Here is a 15802-nt window from a genome sequence, read left to right on the forward strand (position 1 = left end):
AAGGTCTCAGCCATTCAGCCTGATGGAAGATCTTCCACCATTGACCCCTACAGAGTCTGAGCCAGCATTCTGAACAGTTTTGGGGTCACAGACCCTATGAGGTCACAGGCCCTTTAAGGGTCTGATGAAAGTTACCAACATTCATCCCAGGAATAAAAAAAATCACACAGAGGGACAATGGTTTGCATAACAGCAATAGCTAGCATCCAACTGAGCATGTACCATGCACCAAGCATGGCTAACTGCTCTGCCCTGGTCATTTGAGACTCACAGGCCCTCCGAGAGGGAGGGACAGCTAAGCATTTGATTTCAGGGGGCCCCAGAGTAAGAAGACCTTTCTGCAGAGCTGCGTGGGTTTGACAAAATGTCAAGAGCCTTTTCCTCTGAGCCTCCTGCCTCCACCCGGGGTCCCTCCCCTGCCCCGAGGCCTCCCCCACACCCTGGCCAGCAGCCCGGGCTCCCCCCCATCCCCTCTCGCAGGGTGGCTCAGCTGACCCACCAGACCCTTCCTGGAGCAGATGGACCGGCTGGGGCCAGGATGAAGGGAAGCGCTCCTTCCTCTGCCAGGAAGCCAAGTGGCACAGGCCTCTAGGAAACGCGCGTTCCCATTTCCTGGGGGCAGGTTCCAGCCGGCGCCTGCTCACCAAATGCAGAGCCACCGCGGGAGCTGCAGCATGCCAGGGACATGCCCACACCGAGACACACCCTGCAAAGGGTCCCCTGAGGTCCCAGGCACCATGAGACAACAAAGGGGCCAAAATCGCCCAAAATAGCTGTGAGGATCCTGCCAGGGACAGGGACAATGTCCTCCCTGAGATGATAGGCTTAGCCAGCCGCCTCCTCTCTCATGTGGGGAAACTGAGGCCCAGGGAGGTCCTAAAGGAAATTCACTCACCCATTTGTTCTTCAACAAGTAATTGCTGAGGACCTACTATGTGCGGGATAAACAGATGTGATTTCTTAAAAATAGGCACACAAGTGACTCTATAAGCACAACGAGGTCACTACGATGGGCCCTGATCCAATGTGACTGGTATCCTTATAAAAAGGGGAAACTTGGACCCAGAGACAGAGCCGCACACAGGGAGAACGCCAAGAGAACACGAAGGCAGAGATCCAGGTACCGCACCTATGGGCCAAGGAACGCCAAAGATGGCCAGCAAGCCACCAACGCCGGGAGACAGGCAGGGCACAGGTTCTCCCTCAGGGCCCTCAGAAGGAACCAGCCCTGCCCGCACCTCGCTCGGGGACTCCTGGCCTCCAGAACTGTCAGAGAATACACTTCCGTGGTTGAAGTCGCCCGTTTTGTGGGATGTCATCACGCCAGTCCTGGCAAAGGAACACAGCTCCCCACCCAACCAGAGAGGCTGCTGCCTCGGAGGCCAGGGATTCGGAGGAGCCCCCAAGGCCTGAGTGGGAGACCCGGGAGGCTCAGCTGTACCAGCCGACGCAGCACTGAGGCTGGACGCCAGTTGGAATATTCCAGACTCGGGGCCGTGGCCCAGCCAAGCAGTCTTATCAGATTGAGTGACATCAACTCTTAGGACTGTCTCTCCTTGAACCAGTTTGGAGTCACTGAAACTGACTGTCTCCTCAGAGACAAAGGCTCTCCCTTTAGAGTGCACAGACCCACCCCATCACAGGCCCTCAAGCAAAAAGGTGGCAAATGGTGACTCTTGGGTGACATCCGGCCACTGATGTATTTTGCTTGGCCTACATTGTGTTTAAAACCATTTGAATGACATGCCAACATTTTAGAGCTGGGAGATTTCAGATAAAAATAAAAATTTCCAGAGTGTCTTGAAGAACTGGACACTCTGATGGCACTGGGCCTGTGTTCTCTCCTGGCAGCAACTTGGGCAGCTCTGAACATGAGATACACTCGCCAGCATGCCACAGTCCTCACCATTCCCCACTGCCTCCCCAATGCCAAGGGCAGGCTGAGTGCGGCATTACATGCCCTCCCTTTTCCACATCCCAGGACCTACTATACCCCTACGGGCCCTCCTTTGAGACTCATCAAATGTTAGTGCTAAAAAGGGCACACATCAGTGGTCACCTGCTCCAACCATTTTATTTCACCAATATGGAAACAAAGGCTCGGGGCCGGCCTGGTGGCGCAGCAGTTAAGTTCACATGTTCTGCTTCTCGGTGGCCTGGGGTTCACCGGGGTTTGGATCCCAGGTACAGACATGGTACCACTTGGCAAAAGCCATGTTGTGGTAGGCGTCCCACATATTAAAAAAAGTAGAGGAAGATGGGCATGGATGTTAGCTCAGGGCCAGTCTTCCTCAGCAAAAAGAGGGGGATTGGCAGTAGTTAGCTCAGGGCTAATCTTCCTGTGTTAGGGGGACAGTGTGAAGGCACGGTGCCTTATGGTGCTCAGAAAAGAAATGCAGAGGATTCAGGCACAGTGATATCAACTTGACCAAACTTGTGAAAGCTATGCCTTTGCCTTTCTTGTTTACTGCTGAACTCCAGGACCTAGAACTTTCTGGAACACTGCTGGCCCTCAATAAATATTGGATAGAGGTCACTTTATTTCACTATTCCCAAGGCTGCTCAGAAGGTCAGATGCTTTCTTTAGCTTACCTAGAATCTATGTTCCTTCAGTTTGAGAACAGCAGCCCAATTTATGTCTGGGAACCTAACCTTCTGTGCGAAAGGTGACTCCACGGAGATGTCCACACCACCAGCTTCAGGGGTTACCATATGAATCAAGCCTGGTCAACTGGACATCAATTGCTCTGGTCAATTGACTCATTCAAGAGTAGATGTGTGACCCAAGTCAGTCTACCAAGTCCTATTCTAGGATTTTGCGGAAGTATTGAGAAGAATGTCTCTTTCTGTGAAATGCACAGCAATGAGTATCTACTTCTAGAGTTACCAGGGGCTGGGGAGAATACTGCCTTAAAATGAAGTTGACAGAGAGAGAGAAGAGAGACAACAGATGGAGAAGAACTGAGGCTGGAGACATTGTTTGGGTACCTGGATGCAGCCACGCCTGAAGCCCACATACCCCAGGAATTTTTAACTACATGACCTAATAAATTCCCATTTTTGCTTAACTTAGTTTGCGACTGCTTTTCTGTCACTTACACCCAAGGGTCCTGACTGACAGAATCACAGAGCTGAGTAACAGAAAAACTTCTTCCCTAAGCTCTCTACACCGTAAGGCTCCCAACCAGGCAAAATTATTAGGCAGCTGCAAGTCCTCTGGCAACCTGCACAGCCTTCACCTTGACAGTCAGGCAGAGACCAGAACTTCCAAAGTCCTTTTGTTTTTTTAAAGAAAAAAATCAAGCAAGGGCAGGGCTGAGGAATAGGACAGAGTAAAGGGAAGAAACTGACCAGCACTTTCGACACAAGGATTGCCTCATAGTTGCAGCAGCCAGAGTAGCCGCAGACGCAGGAATGGCTGCCGGCTCGCCATCCTCAGTGCTCACCAAGTGCCAGGCACTATCCCAAGCACTGTGCGTGTATTGCCTCATTCTATCATCCTAATAACCTTATGAGTTAGGCACCATCATCACGCTTATTTCACCGTGAGGAAACTGAGGCACAGGGAGTGCGAGGGACTCGTGCACAATCACACAGTTTGGGAGGGCACAGGTGTGAAATCACAGGCTCCAAAGAGGTGGAACACGTGATCAGGGGCACCCCCCCTTCTCCTTAGCATGTGACCTTGGGGATAACAATGCTGCCTACCACACAGGCCCCTGCACGCAGCGAGTGCTCCCCAAATGGAAGCTGTTGCCAAGAAAGCACTTCAGCACCTGTCAAGTTCATGCTCCTTGACTGGCTTTAATTTCCATGAAAACAAAATTTTTTCATCTCTAATCTGACCACACTAACTTAACTCTTTTCATCTTCCTCTCTAACCCCCGTCCACGTGCAACACTTTTTATAAAATTAAAAACAGCATGCATATAATTTTGCACGCTGCCTCACTTGTGTCGTAAGAGCTCGTGCATGCTCTCACATGGCTTCCATAAGCCATGCACCAGGGCTGCAGAGGGAGTCGCTCGGACCCAGGGAGGTGAGAGGACCTCTCGGAGGCAGTCCAGCAAGTTCGAGGCAAGGCCAGGGCGAGAAGCAGGCGTCCTGACCCCTGCAGCCCAATAGTGTCCCCTGCCGCCCTGGATGCTTACGGAGCAAGAAACTCCACATCTTTAGGGTCTCGAGTCCGTCAGTAGTGAAGGATGGCAGAGAGAGCAGCCAGGTATCAAAGGCCAGGTGTGCACTGGTGGCCCTGACTTGAAGAGCAAGGAAGTGTGAAGGTGTGGGTGTGGGTGTGGGGGGTTATCTAGAAAAGGGAGGTCGGAACCATCTTGCTTCCTTCCTCTTCTCCCACTGAATCCCCCCCCCAGTCTTTCACTGAACCGAAGGAAGAGGTAGAGAAACAACTGGAATTTTCAATTTATAATGAAAAGAAAAAGACTTTGACTTCGACATTCTGCAGCTTGGCACGTCAGAGATAGAGGGGGCTGGCTCGGCCTCCACAGGCATCCGGGCCTTGCCCACCCACAGCCCTTCTCCCTCCTTCTTCCCTGCCACTTGGAGGAGATGCTAACTCTCGCTCCCTCCCTCCCCAGCCTCCAGCACAAAGCACCCCCAGCCAGGGGCAAGGAGGGGCTGGGAGCCGGCTCTGCGGGTCCAACCCTGTGCCCCACTCCTGGACCCAGAGGGCGAGAGAACCGTTGAAATGAATCTAAATAAAATCTCTTTGCCCCAGAGGCCTTGAAGGCAAAATCCGAATAAAAACCTAAAAAGACCCATAAGGGAGGCGTCCTTTCCTCCACACCCTGCCCCTACCCCAACCACTGGTTCCCCATTTAAACTTCTCCAGCAGAGGCTTCTCTTGGGCACCACCCACAAGTCCTCTTCCCCACTCACTCACTTCCTGTCTCATGCCCAAGCCATGTGGGCAGCGGGGCAAGACTTTGGCCTGGGGAGAGGGGCATTTTCTTGGGGGACCATCGTCTCTCCTCGCCAGGTTAGAATTAGCATTTTTATCTCTGCAACTGCCATCTCTCAACTATTTACAGAAGGCAACAGGATAAAAAGAGACAACACAAAAATAGTTGCTCAGCAGCTTTCAGGATGGGATGGGGGTGGGGGCGCAACACAGACACTTCCAGTTTTCTTTCTCTCCTTTTCAAAAGGAAAAAATGGCTAGAATTGTTTACCTCTTCCAAAGCGCACCCCGACAGTTCACAAACCACTTGCTGGGAGCTTCTTGGGGACAGGGATCAAGTCCCAGCGTTCCTCAGTTCCCAGGGCAGGGCTTGTCACCAGCCCCCCCGAGAAGTATGGGTTCAGTGAAAGATCATGACGGTTCCAGGGCCATCGCTAAGTACAACGCAGCGCCCTGCTCTGCCCTGTTTCCGTCACCTCCTGGGCCTCCTTCCAGCCTTCCAAAAAAACCAGCCAGTCAAACAACATAAAACAAAACAGAACTTTGGCTTTTCTCTATGCTTAAAATGTTTCATAATTGGAGAAAAAAATTTGGTGGCAACACTACAAACATGACTGAAACGGAAAACACTGGCGGCTAAAATAATCCCGTCCCCATTTTGGTCAGTGACATCCCCCGCCGGGGAAGGCCAGGGCCAGAGGGCTTCCCTACGAGGTCAAGGGGCACCCACCTCCTTTTCGATAGGCTCTGTTTCTTGGTTTTCTTGAGGAAGCGATCCAATCAGAGAAGAAAGAAAAAAGAATCATTCAAAATCTTATTTTTCAGAGAGCAAAACCATTTGGAAATTATTTCTGCGCCACAACATCCTGGAGAACGTGGGTTCTACCGCATGAGAAAATGGGCTTCCCGGCCAGCATAAGGAGGCCAAGGGAAACACAGGGTGCAGGACCCGAAGGTATGTCAGGACCCCAGGGGACCTGAGCGCCGGTTTTCCCTTCTGTAAAATGGAGCCACCTCAGCTCACCTAGCGGGTGGTCCCCAAGGTCCGTCTTCTGTATGACGGTGCCCAGCACACAGCTCACCTCCTAGTCAACGCTCTGAAAAGACCACGTTTTCCCTTCCTCTCTGAGCTCCACCATCCCCTGGTCAATCAGAAGGGGCTGAGGGTCTGGTCGTTTCTGGGTCCCCCTCCTGGCTCCATTTTCCCGCTGCTCCATGTCCGGTCCATGTGGGCATTTCTGGCAAAGCTATCGGGAGAGACGGAGCTGACTCCACGCCCAGGCACGGAGTTAGGGCACCATCTGTCTGGTGAGGCTCTCTCTACTTTGTGGATTTACTTACCTGGAAAAAGTCTCACAAAATACGTAAAATAAAATCACACGGGGACCTACATTTAACAAATCGTCATCACTGAAAAGAATGGAACTGAATGAAATCCAGACTGTCTCTGAAAATCACACATGATACCTGTGACTCGACCCGGGAGGCAGTGGGCTTAGAAAGGGAGCTAGGGTTCTTGTGGAGGGGCAGGTGGCGGTGAAATTAAGGGAGTCCTGAAAACCTTGCTCCGGGAAGCTGGTCCCCAGTTGATTTCACAGAACCATCCTTCCATCACCCTCTCTGCAAACAGAGTGACAAATAATGTCTTATGCCCAGAGGGTTATTAATTGGGGGCTGCCAAGGCAGAGGAATGGACACACTGGCCTTAAGAAGCCCTTATGAAGGAAACAACCCAAATGTCCATCAACGGATGAATGGATAAACAAAACATGGTGTATCCACACAAGGGAATACTATTCAGCCACAGAAAGGAAGCGCTGATACATTCTACAACTCTGACGAACCCTGAACATATCAGGCTCAATGAAAGAAGCCAGACACAACAGGTCACATATTATTAGCAGGTCAGTAAGGTAACAAGCACAGCCTGAAAGAAGAAAAGTCCATTCCAAAAGGGAAGCGCAGATGCCTCAACTTCGAGGAAAGAAGGCACAGAAGCTGGGTGACAGCAGCTGCGGCACCACCGAGCCAGGCCACCCCGCACCCCACATCCGGGTTCTTCAACCCGGTCCAAAGAGGAGGAGCCACTGGAAAAGCAAAGCATCTGGAGAAAATAGCAATGAAGGCCCTCTGACCCAAAGGAAAATCTGAAATAGCATTTGCCCCAAATCTCCAGGATCAGGAAAAGAAATGGGAACCATGTGCTTCCCGCAGCCACCAGAAGAAGGAACACTGGGGAGAAGGTCACAGGTGACGCCGAACAGTTACTTAGCCTCTCTGAGCCCTTACATCAAACGGGTTCATGGAGAGGTAAGGGCGACGCTGTGGTCCATGTTAAAATCTGAGCCAAAGTGCCTGTCCCACGCAGCCCACCCCTTCCTCCGGAGGGAGGTGCCCCCCACCCACCAGCTCATCTTGGATCCAGACTGAGGTTCTCAAGGAGGGAACTCTGGGTTCCTGCAGAAAGTTCCCTCTGCCAGGTCATCCCGTCCTATCTCCCTTCCTCCTACTCCCATCCAATCTCCACGTTTTAGCCCATCCTTCAAGGCTCAGCACAAATGACACCTCCTTCAGGGAGCCTCCTGGATTCATACCACCCAGAAGGGACTTCTCCAGAACCCCCACTGACCTCTGCCTCCTTCATCCCACAGCACTCATCCCTCCTGGTATTTCTCAGCAGAGGCACTCCTGGCATTTAGGACAGGGCAATTCTTCATGCCTACTGTGGATGTCTGCTTGAGGATCTGGCCTGCTTGCAGGATATTTGGCATCCTGGCTCCTGCCCACCAAAAGCCAGGGGTGCTCAGCATCATTGTGACAACCAAAAGTTGCCTCCAGACTTTTCCAAATGCTCACCAGGAAGGCGAGACAGCCCCTGATGAGGGCCACTGCATAGTGATGAGTGAATACATTTGGCTACCAGCCTCCTAACAACCTGGGAGGAAAGATAAGCCCAAGCTGATCAGCATCACCACGATGCCTGCGGAGATCTGTGTCTTCATAGGCTACTCTAGTAAACAAATCTGGGCCCCTCAAGAAGCTGAGGGCAGCCTGCAAGGGCCCCTACTCTAAAACAGGTGGTAAAGCGCAAAGGTTCTAGAGCCTGACATGCCTGGGTCGGCTGAGTGACCCTGGCAAGTTACTTAACCTCTCTGAGCCCTTTTATAAAATGGGGCTAATTCCTAGCAACACTGCAGGATTGTTTCAAGCCTCAATCTCCTCATCTCTACAATAGGGACAAAAATCTGCCTCATAGGATTTTGGTAGGCACTAAATGAGATAACGCATGCAACACATAGCACAGTATCTGGCACACAGCAAGAACTCAACAAATATGAGTTATTAACATTATCAGCATTATTATCCAAGTTACGGCTCATCGAATGATGGCTGTCACTTCTTACTACAAAAATATCTTGCGCGTTCTCGCTGTGAATGGCTGCTTCTCTACAGGAAGGGGTATGAGCAGCAATATGGAAGGGGGTTCCAGACTCACTAGGAAGCTGTATTTGCATAGCATGCACACTGTTTACTCTCAAACTGCACATTTTTGTGGGGTGGCTTGGGAGAAGGGGTCTAACTCCCCCAAAGCCGTCCCCCTGCTGCTGCCCCTGCCTCCCCCCAGGAGCAAGGGAGCCTATGGGGACCTAGATCCATCCTCTTCTCTCTCCCCTGGGGGCAGGGCCAGGGGCGGGGGAGTGGTGAATGACAGCGCAGCTCTAGGGCGCAAGAAGTTTCTATCTCTAGGATTGTGGGCACTTCCAGACCGAGGAAGGTAAAAGTTGCCTCTCAGGAGGTGGACACTGCATGTCCCACCCCGAAGCCAGCGCGCCCCTCTCCTGCTGACCGGCACTAAGATCCCCGCCCCCAGCACCCTCCGTCTGCCCCCACCTTCTGGGGGAGACAGGAGGGGCGGAGGTGCAACCTCTTCAGCGCCAAGTGAGAGCAGCAGGGCGGCTGGCAGAGCTGTGAAAACACCCGGCTTCCCAAACTGGGCAGTGCAGGGGGTGGGGGAAGCCAGGAAAAGCTCGAGGCTGGAGCGAGTGGAACCCCAGGCATGCAGAGCGGGGCTGGGCCCAGCACCCCGCGTCCCCAAGAGTCAGGCGCAGGGTGCCAGGGAAGGCACCGCTGCGTTCACAGCGTGCTGCGGCCCCGAGGTGAATTTAGGTCAAAAGGACCAAGCCCGTGAGGTTCCGGCTGCCAGAAGCGGGGCGGGGGCAAAGTCCCCCCGCCCCACAACTGCTGTTCTGGGGTCCTGCCGCCTGGTGTCCAACCCATAGGGCCTGGGTTAGCCCCCAAGACAGGCGGGGTGCGGGGGTGGACAGCTCAAAGTCCCGTGGCCCTCACCCCTGCGCGCTCCAGTTTCCCCACCTGTCAAACGTGGGGGTGGGCCTAGGCCGCCTCCAACATCCTTCACTGCCCCCGCCCCCGGCGACAACGGTTCCAAACTCCGGGACCGCCCCTGCCACCCCGGGCCGGGCGCGGCCCAGCCAAGAAGGCCACCCCCAGGCCCGAGCACGCGGGGAAGGGGCGCCGGGGGGCCGCGTCTCCCCACGTGGCGGGGCGTGCTGGCGGCGCACGTGGGGTCCCCGGGGTGGGGGAGCCCGGAGCCGGCCTCGGGGCTTTGTCTGCATCCCGGCAGGGGTCCCCGCCCGAGAGCGCGAGGCCGCCGGGAGCTGCGGAGGCTGCAGTCCCCGCCCGCCGCCCGGCTCCCGCCGCTCACCTGGGCTCCGCGCCGCCGCCGCGTCCCGCGCTCGGCGCCCCCGGCTCGGCTCGGCCCGGCTCGGCGGCGGCGCGCTCTCTCCGCGGCCCCGGCGGGCGCGGCGGGCGGGGCGGGAGGAGCCGCCGGGCCCGGCTCGGGCGCGCCGCCGCCGCGGGCTGCGCGGGGATTGGCCGCGGCCGCTGGAACCCCGGGCGCGTCCCCGCCGGCTCGGGCGCGCGCCGGGAGCGAGGGGAGGGGAGCCGCCGGAGACGAAAGTAACGGGGGGCGGAGGCAGGGGAGGGCGGGGAGGGGGGGCGAGGCGGCGGGGAGGGGAAGTGCGGCCCGGCGCGGGGGGGCCAGGAGGTGGCCGACCCGCGGGGAGGGGGGCCTGCCGGGCGCACGAGCCCCGGAGGCCGCGCTGCAACTTCGCTGGCGCCGCGACGCGCACCTGGCCCGTTCGTTGCGCGGCGGCCGCGGCGCCCTCGGGCCGGCCGGACGCGCCGGCAGCGCTCGCTTTGTTTTAGCCAAAGGCGGGGACTGCAGGGCGGCGGCTGAAAGTTCCCCAAGCCTGCGGGACACCGGGATCCCGCCCCGCTCCCCGACTCCCGCCCTGGGGCTGCAACCCCTGCCCGGCGGTGGACGTGACCTGGATTTCGGGTCACCACCGGTTTGGAGAAACCCCTTCCGCACACCCCTCCCCAGTGACCATTGCTCGGGGCCCGCCCTAAAGGCTGGGGGCCGGTGTTCCTCTCCCACCCCGACTCCACCAGGATATACCAAACTACACGAATCCCAGTGAAGTTCTGGCTTTTCCCGAAGACTGCTTACATGCTTTTTGTGAGATAACATCATATTCTTCCCGAACATTCTACTCCTTTTGGCGCCCTGCTTTGCTGGAGCCTTAAGTGTGTGTTTAGTCTCCCAACTGGGCAAGAGCACTGCGAGGGAGGGGGCGGGGGAGAAGACCTCAAGGGCTGCCGGACGCGGTCCTTGGGTGGTCTCGAAACCCAGTCCTGAACCGAAAGTCATCCAGGAGATGTCTCGCCGACCTTGCCAAGCAGCCAAAAGGGAATCAAGAGTTGAGAGAGTCAAGGGCCATATTAATGAAAGGTTCACAGCTCTCCTCGCCTCTCTGATGTTGTTCAACATGCACGCATTTGTTGGTAACAGCAAGGACCTGGGAACGAGCGTCCTAAATGTTCATTAGAGGAATGGATAAATGAGATGTGTCGTTTGGTGGAATACCATGCAACAGTTCAAAGGAATACGTTAGATCTGTGTGTACAGACATGAAGAGATTCCCAAAAAGGAAATGCTGAAGAGTAAGTTGCGGAAGACAATATGATGCACAACTTGTGTGTACTGTTTTTAAATCCCACACAGTCTATATTGTTCACGGACACGTGTTTACATATGTGTTTTAAAAGTCAAAGGGGAAGGGTGCAAATTAAATTCATGACAGTCTGTCCCAAAAAAGGAAGTAGGGACAGAGAACAGAGAGGGAGGAGCATAAGCAATGTTGTCAAGTTTTATGCCTTTTACTTATAAATGGATTTGAAGCAAATGGCGAAATGTTAACAGTCAATTCTGAATGGTGGATGCGTAGTTCTGTATTTTTCTATTTTCTCCCCAAAAATACATAGTGGGGCTGATGGGGAGCATTTTGGACATTTATGACTCTAGGATAGGGGTCAGCAAACTTTTTCTGTAAAGGGCCAGATAGTAAATATTTTAGGCTTTGCAGGCCGTACCGTGTATGTTGCAACCACTCAACTCTGCCGTTCTAGCAGCATAGACCAAAGTAAATGAATGGACATAGCTGTGTTCCAATAAAACTTTATTTACAGATGCTGAAAGTTGAATTTCATGTAACTTTCACATGCTACAAAATAGGAATTTTGATTTGTCTTCAACCATTTAAAAATGAATAACTGATTCTTAGCTGGCAGGCCATATAAAAACAGGTGGCATGCCAGATTTGGCCCATGGGGCAATAGTTTGGCAACCCCTGCTTTACTAAGGAAACCAAAACAGATATTAGTTGATGTCTTTTCCTGTTACTTGTTAAAATATACAATTCTATATGTTTACATCATGTTACTAAATTGCCTGTTTTATTAGAACGCTGTAGCTAACACAGGCAGAAACTTAGATATACAGATGGCTGTGTAAAGTTAGAAACCAATTGTGTAAGAAAGGTTAGAAGGAGCCCATTGAAACCCTAGCCTGAGATTCTCTTCTTTCTGGAAGAATTTCCTGAAATGCTATGACCCAGACCCTCCTTGACGTCTCTCCTCTCTGATCTCTTATAGCAAAGACTGCAGCTTATTTGATGCTCAGCCACCATGTCTTCCTAATCTTTACTTTTTTCACTCATGTGCTTTGATTTGCCAATAGAGCTGTAAATTCCTGGAGTATAGGTAGGTACCACATCTGAAACATTTGTATACTGTCAGCATTGGGGCTGAAAGCAGTGACTCTGGAGTCAGGGAGACCTAGTTCAAATCCCACCTTTGCTTGTTACCAGCCCTGTGGCTTTGGACAAGTGACTTGATCTCTCCTGGTTTGGTTTCATCAGCTGTCAAATGTCGTCAGTAATGGCACTCGAGCTCACAGGCTGCGCTTGAGGTTTAAATACAATAATGTGTATAAAGATAATGGCTTGGTACCTGGCACATAAACGTTCAATGGAGCTAACTATGAATATACTTAGCACAGAGCTAAAAACCCCATCAATTATGTGCTTGTCTTATTAAGGGGAATTAGAACAAAGCAGAGAACATCACAATTGTCTTTCCTTGTCATTCAGCCCCTCTTATGATAGGAATTATCCCACTTTAGGAAACCATTTTCGTCTTAGAGATAGGAAACTAAGAATTGGCTTTGTTTTTTGAGTTTTCTCCTCCAAGAACACCAGAAAACCCTATTCTAGGCAAACAGATCTTGTTGTCTTGACAACACAGATTGCCAAGAAAATAAGTAAACAAAGCATCTGAATCTTATTTTTAAAGGAAACTTGAACAGTACAAGGGAAGGGCTGAAAGGTAAGACTTTGAAATTATCCCGCCCACTAGGATGGCGCCACAAGCTCCTGCCAGCGCTTCGTCTTTGAACTGTTCTGTGTTCTACTCATGTTGTTCACTGGAATGTTCCACCTCCCAAAACTTGAGCATCCGGATAGAGACAGCAGGATTGATCACACTGATTATTTTATTTGTTGAATTCTTTCCCATTCAACAAAACAGTAGAAAAATGCTGGCCAAAAAAAAAAAAAGACCCTGAGAAGTTTCCCTTCAACCAACGAGATTAATATGTTTGTGAGTCCCCAAAATAACTAACAACATAAAAGAAGGCAGCTGGGGTGTAGATAAAGTTCTTCATTTGTCTTAGATGTACTACAAGAAAGAAAAAAGTCAGTGTAACCACCAAAACGCGTCAGGACAAAATTCATACGCTCTGAACCAGTAGAAAGATTCGGGGTAACAGAGGAACACAACGTGGTCTGGTGATGCGAGAGCCTGTAGGTGAGGAGCCGGTCACACCCAGAACTGAACCCTGACGTTGGTCCTTACTAGTGAGGGGGCTCCATCAGGCTGGATCTCTGGGGCTTTGTTTCCTCACCTATAAAATGGTATTTGGCTTCCAGGCATTAGAGATGGTATGTGTGAAAGGACCTAGCACAGTGGCTGGCCTATATTGGGCACTAGATAAATGACGACTCATATTATCAATTATGCATTCAACAAACTGAAGAAGAATATTCACAACGACAGTACAGTACTTTTCAAAACTGAGAACAGGCTGCTTTAGGGTAATGCACCAACTAGGCTGGATTCCCAGCTCTGCAACCTACTAGCTGTGTGACCTTGGGTGAATGGCTTAACCTCCTTATGCCTCAGTTTCTCTTCTGTTAAATGGGATTAATGCTATTGCCTAACTCTTAGAATTGTTATGAAGCTTAAATGTGTTAATATACATAAATAACTTACCACAGGGCACTCTGTGTTAGCTGTTTGTCCCCTTGCCCCACAGTTGGAAACACCCACACCAAATCCACTAGGTACAGAGTTCCCACCACGCCAAGCCACTGGCTCAGGTCACTACACTGTTTTTCTCTTCCCCTTTGAGGATAGATCCTAAGGTCTCTGGGATAGGCCTGAATGCGCACTGGCTATTTCGCTTCAATTCCTTCCTCACCAAACCCTTTCTCCATTTAACCATTCATGAATACTTACACCCCTGAATTAAACCACCCGTAACTACACCAGCCTGACTCTTCCTCCCCCCACCAAATGCTCCACCAGGAAAAAACCCAATTAGCTGTGACCCAGACATTTCTGAGTTTTGGGGTCACTCTGATGTTTCCAACTTTCCATTTGACCCACTATTCCTTCCTGGAGGAGATGGGCCCCAGCCAACAAATCTAAGTCACAGATGGCAGGGGGGCCACAGACTATATTAGCTTGGGATTCAGTCCTCCCAAGGTGAATGTGCAGGCTGAGAGCAGGGTCAGGCAGGCTGGCTCCACAGGCATGCAAACTGCAGTCGCACAGAGCTGTATGCTCATAAGGGCCTCGTACCTGGTCTAATGCTCTGCTTAACATAGGCCTCATGGTTTTAATTTGTACTGGGCCCCACAATTTATGTAGCCAGTCCTGGTCAGGTTTAATGTCTGGTTTTTATGTTGATACCTGTGGGATCAGCTGCGCAAGCTTGCCCCATCTCTTGGACCTTAATAAGGCAGAATGATTAAGATCACTTCTTCGATTGGAAGGATCTTAGTTTAAACACATTGATCAAAACTGACATCAGATGAAAGAATATATTTGGAAGAATAAAAAGAAACTGATAATAGTGGTTACTTTCTGGGAGGAGGAATTACTTTTTACTATACAGCCTTTAAGAATATTTAATTTGGGGGCTGGCCCGGTGCAGTGGTTAAGTTCGTACATTCCACTTCAGCGGCCCAGCGTTCACTGGTTCAGATCACGGGTGTGGACCTATGTACTGCTTGTCAAGCCATGTTGTGGCAGGTGTCCCACATATAAAGTGGAGGAAGCTGGGCATGGATGTTAGCTCAGGGCGAGTCTTCCTCAGCAAAAAGAGGTGGATTGGCGGCAGATGTTAGTTCAGGGCTAATCTTCCTCAAAAGAAAAAAAAAGAATATTTAATTTTTACCCTCTACTTATATAACCTTTCAAATAAATTTAAGGAAAGATTTTTAAATATCAACATACCAATTAGCATCTCTATCTCTACACTGAGTCTCTTGTTTCCAGAGCAGCTGTCTTTGGCCAGCAAACCCATCCTAATGAGTGGGAGTTGTTTTACACTGTTTCAAAGAGCTCTGGAGATAAATTATTTCCCATCAGAGGGTTTAAATTTAACGGAAAAAGAGCCAATGATAGAAGCTGCAAAATTTGGTTGGTTCCTTGTTGCTCTTTTAGACTCGAAACATAGGGATTTTTCTGTGAATACTCAAGGGTAAGATAAATTCATGAAGACAAAGCAATAACTGGCTTCTGTTTGACTGCAGGGGTGAGATGTCATTAAACATACACTGTCTACTTGAGTGACGGCATCCATACCCTTGAGCTCCGGACTCTTTCTTAATTTATAATCACCTTATTCATGATGAATCCTTAGACTTAAGTTATCATCATCCCTCATTTATATAGTTAAATATAGAAAATATACACCCACGCAAGAGATATAAGAAAGCCAACATCCAGAAAGTGATTGAAATATGCTTCTTGTCATTGGTCCAAAAACGATAAAAAGATCTTTTCCTTCTTAATCTCCAGTCAGGAACCAACATGTACTTGCAAGCACGCACAGCCCCACCACAAACACCAGTTCAGTCCAACAAAGCAGGGGAGCTCCAGAAGGAAAATCCAAGCCTCAGAAAAACCGGTGCTGACCTCCCAGAGAGACCTACCAACACCCTAAATAGCTCTTGTCTGAGCATAGGTGTTAAACGAATTCACATAATGATAGAGAGTGTGCATAATTTCTAAAAAGATACTGGCAATTTTGTCCAGAGAAAAAATAATCTTTAACACTTGCACTAACTTATTTATAAACTGTTTATTAACAAAAAGTTAATGTCTTTTGCTATCAAAAGAAAAAAAAAAGGGAGAACAAAACAAATATGTATATTCTAGCAACGAAATACGACAAAC

General features: G+C 50.8%; 1 protein-coding gene across 25 annotated transcripts in view; it reads right to left on the reverse strand.

Annotated features, from left to right (window-relative positions):
• The window catches only part of CAMKK2 (calcium/calmodulin dependent protein kinase kinase 2), a 47288-nt gene extending 37508 nt beyond the window's left edge, over positions 1 to 9780 (reverse strand). For 8 of the 25 annotated variants that reach the window (XM_070220232.1, XM_023647185.2, XM_070220226.1 and 5 more), the window contains exon 1: positions 9642 to 9780. The gene's annotated coding sequence lies outside the window, so the exon portion shown is untranslated. Of the gene's footprint in view, positions 1 to 5189; positions 5420 to 5648; positions 5681 to 5942; positions 6262 to 9641 lie in introns of those variants that run through there. The other 17 variants (XM_070220227.1, XM_070220219.1, XM_070220206.1 and 14 more) reach the window with 13 other exon arrangements.
• Positions 9781 to 15802: the final 6022 nt, after the last annotated feature.

The sequence above is a fragment of the Equus caballus genome, chromosome 8 (genome assembly GCF_041296265.1).
Source record: "Equus caballus isolate H_3958 breed thoroughbred chromosome 8, TB-T2T, whole genome shotgun sequence".
Taxonomy (NCBI): Eukaryota; Metazoa; Chordata; class Mammalia; order Perissodactyla; family Equidae; genus Equus; species Equus caballus.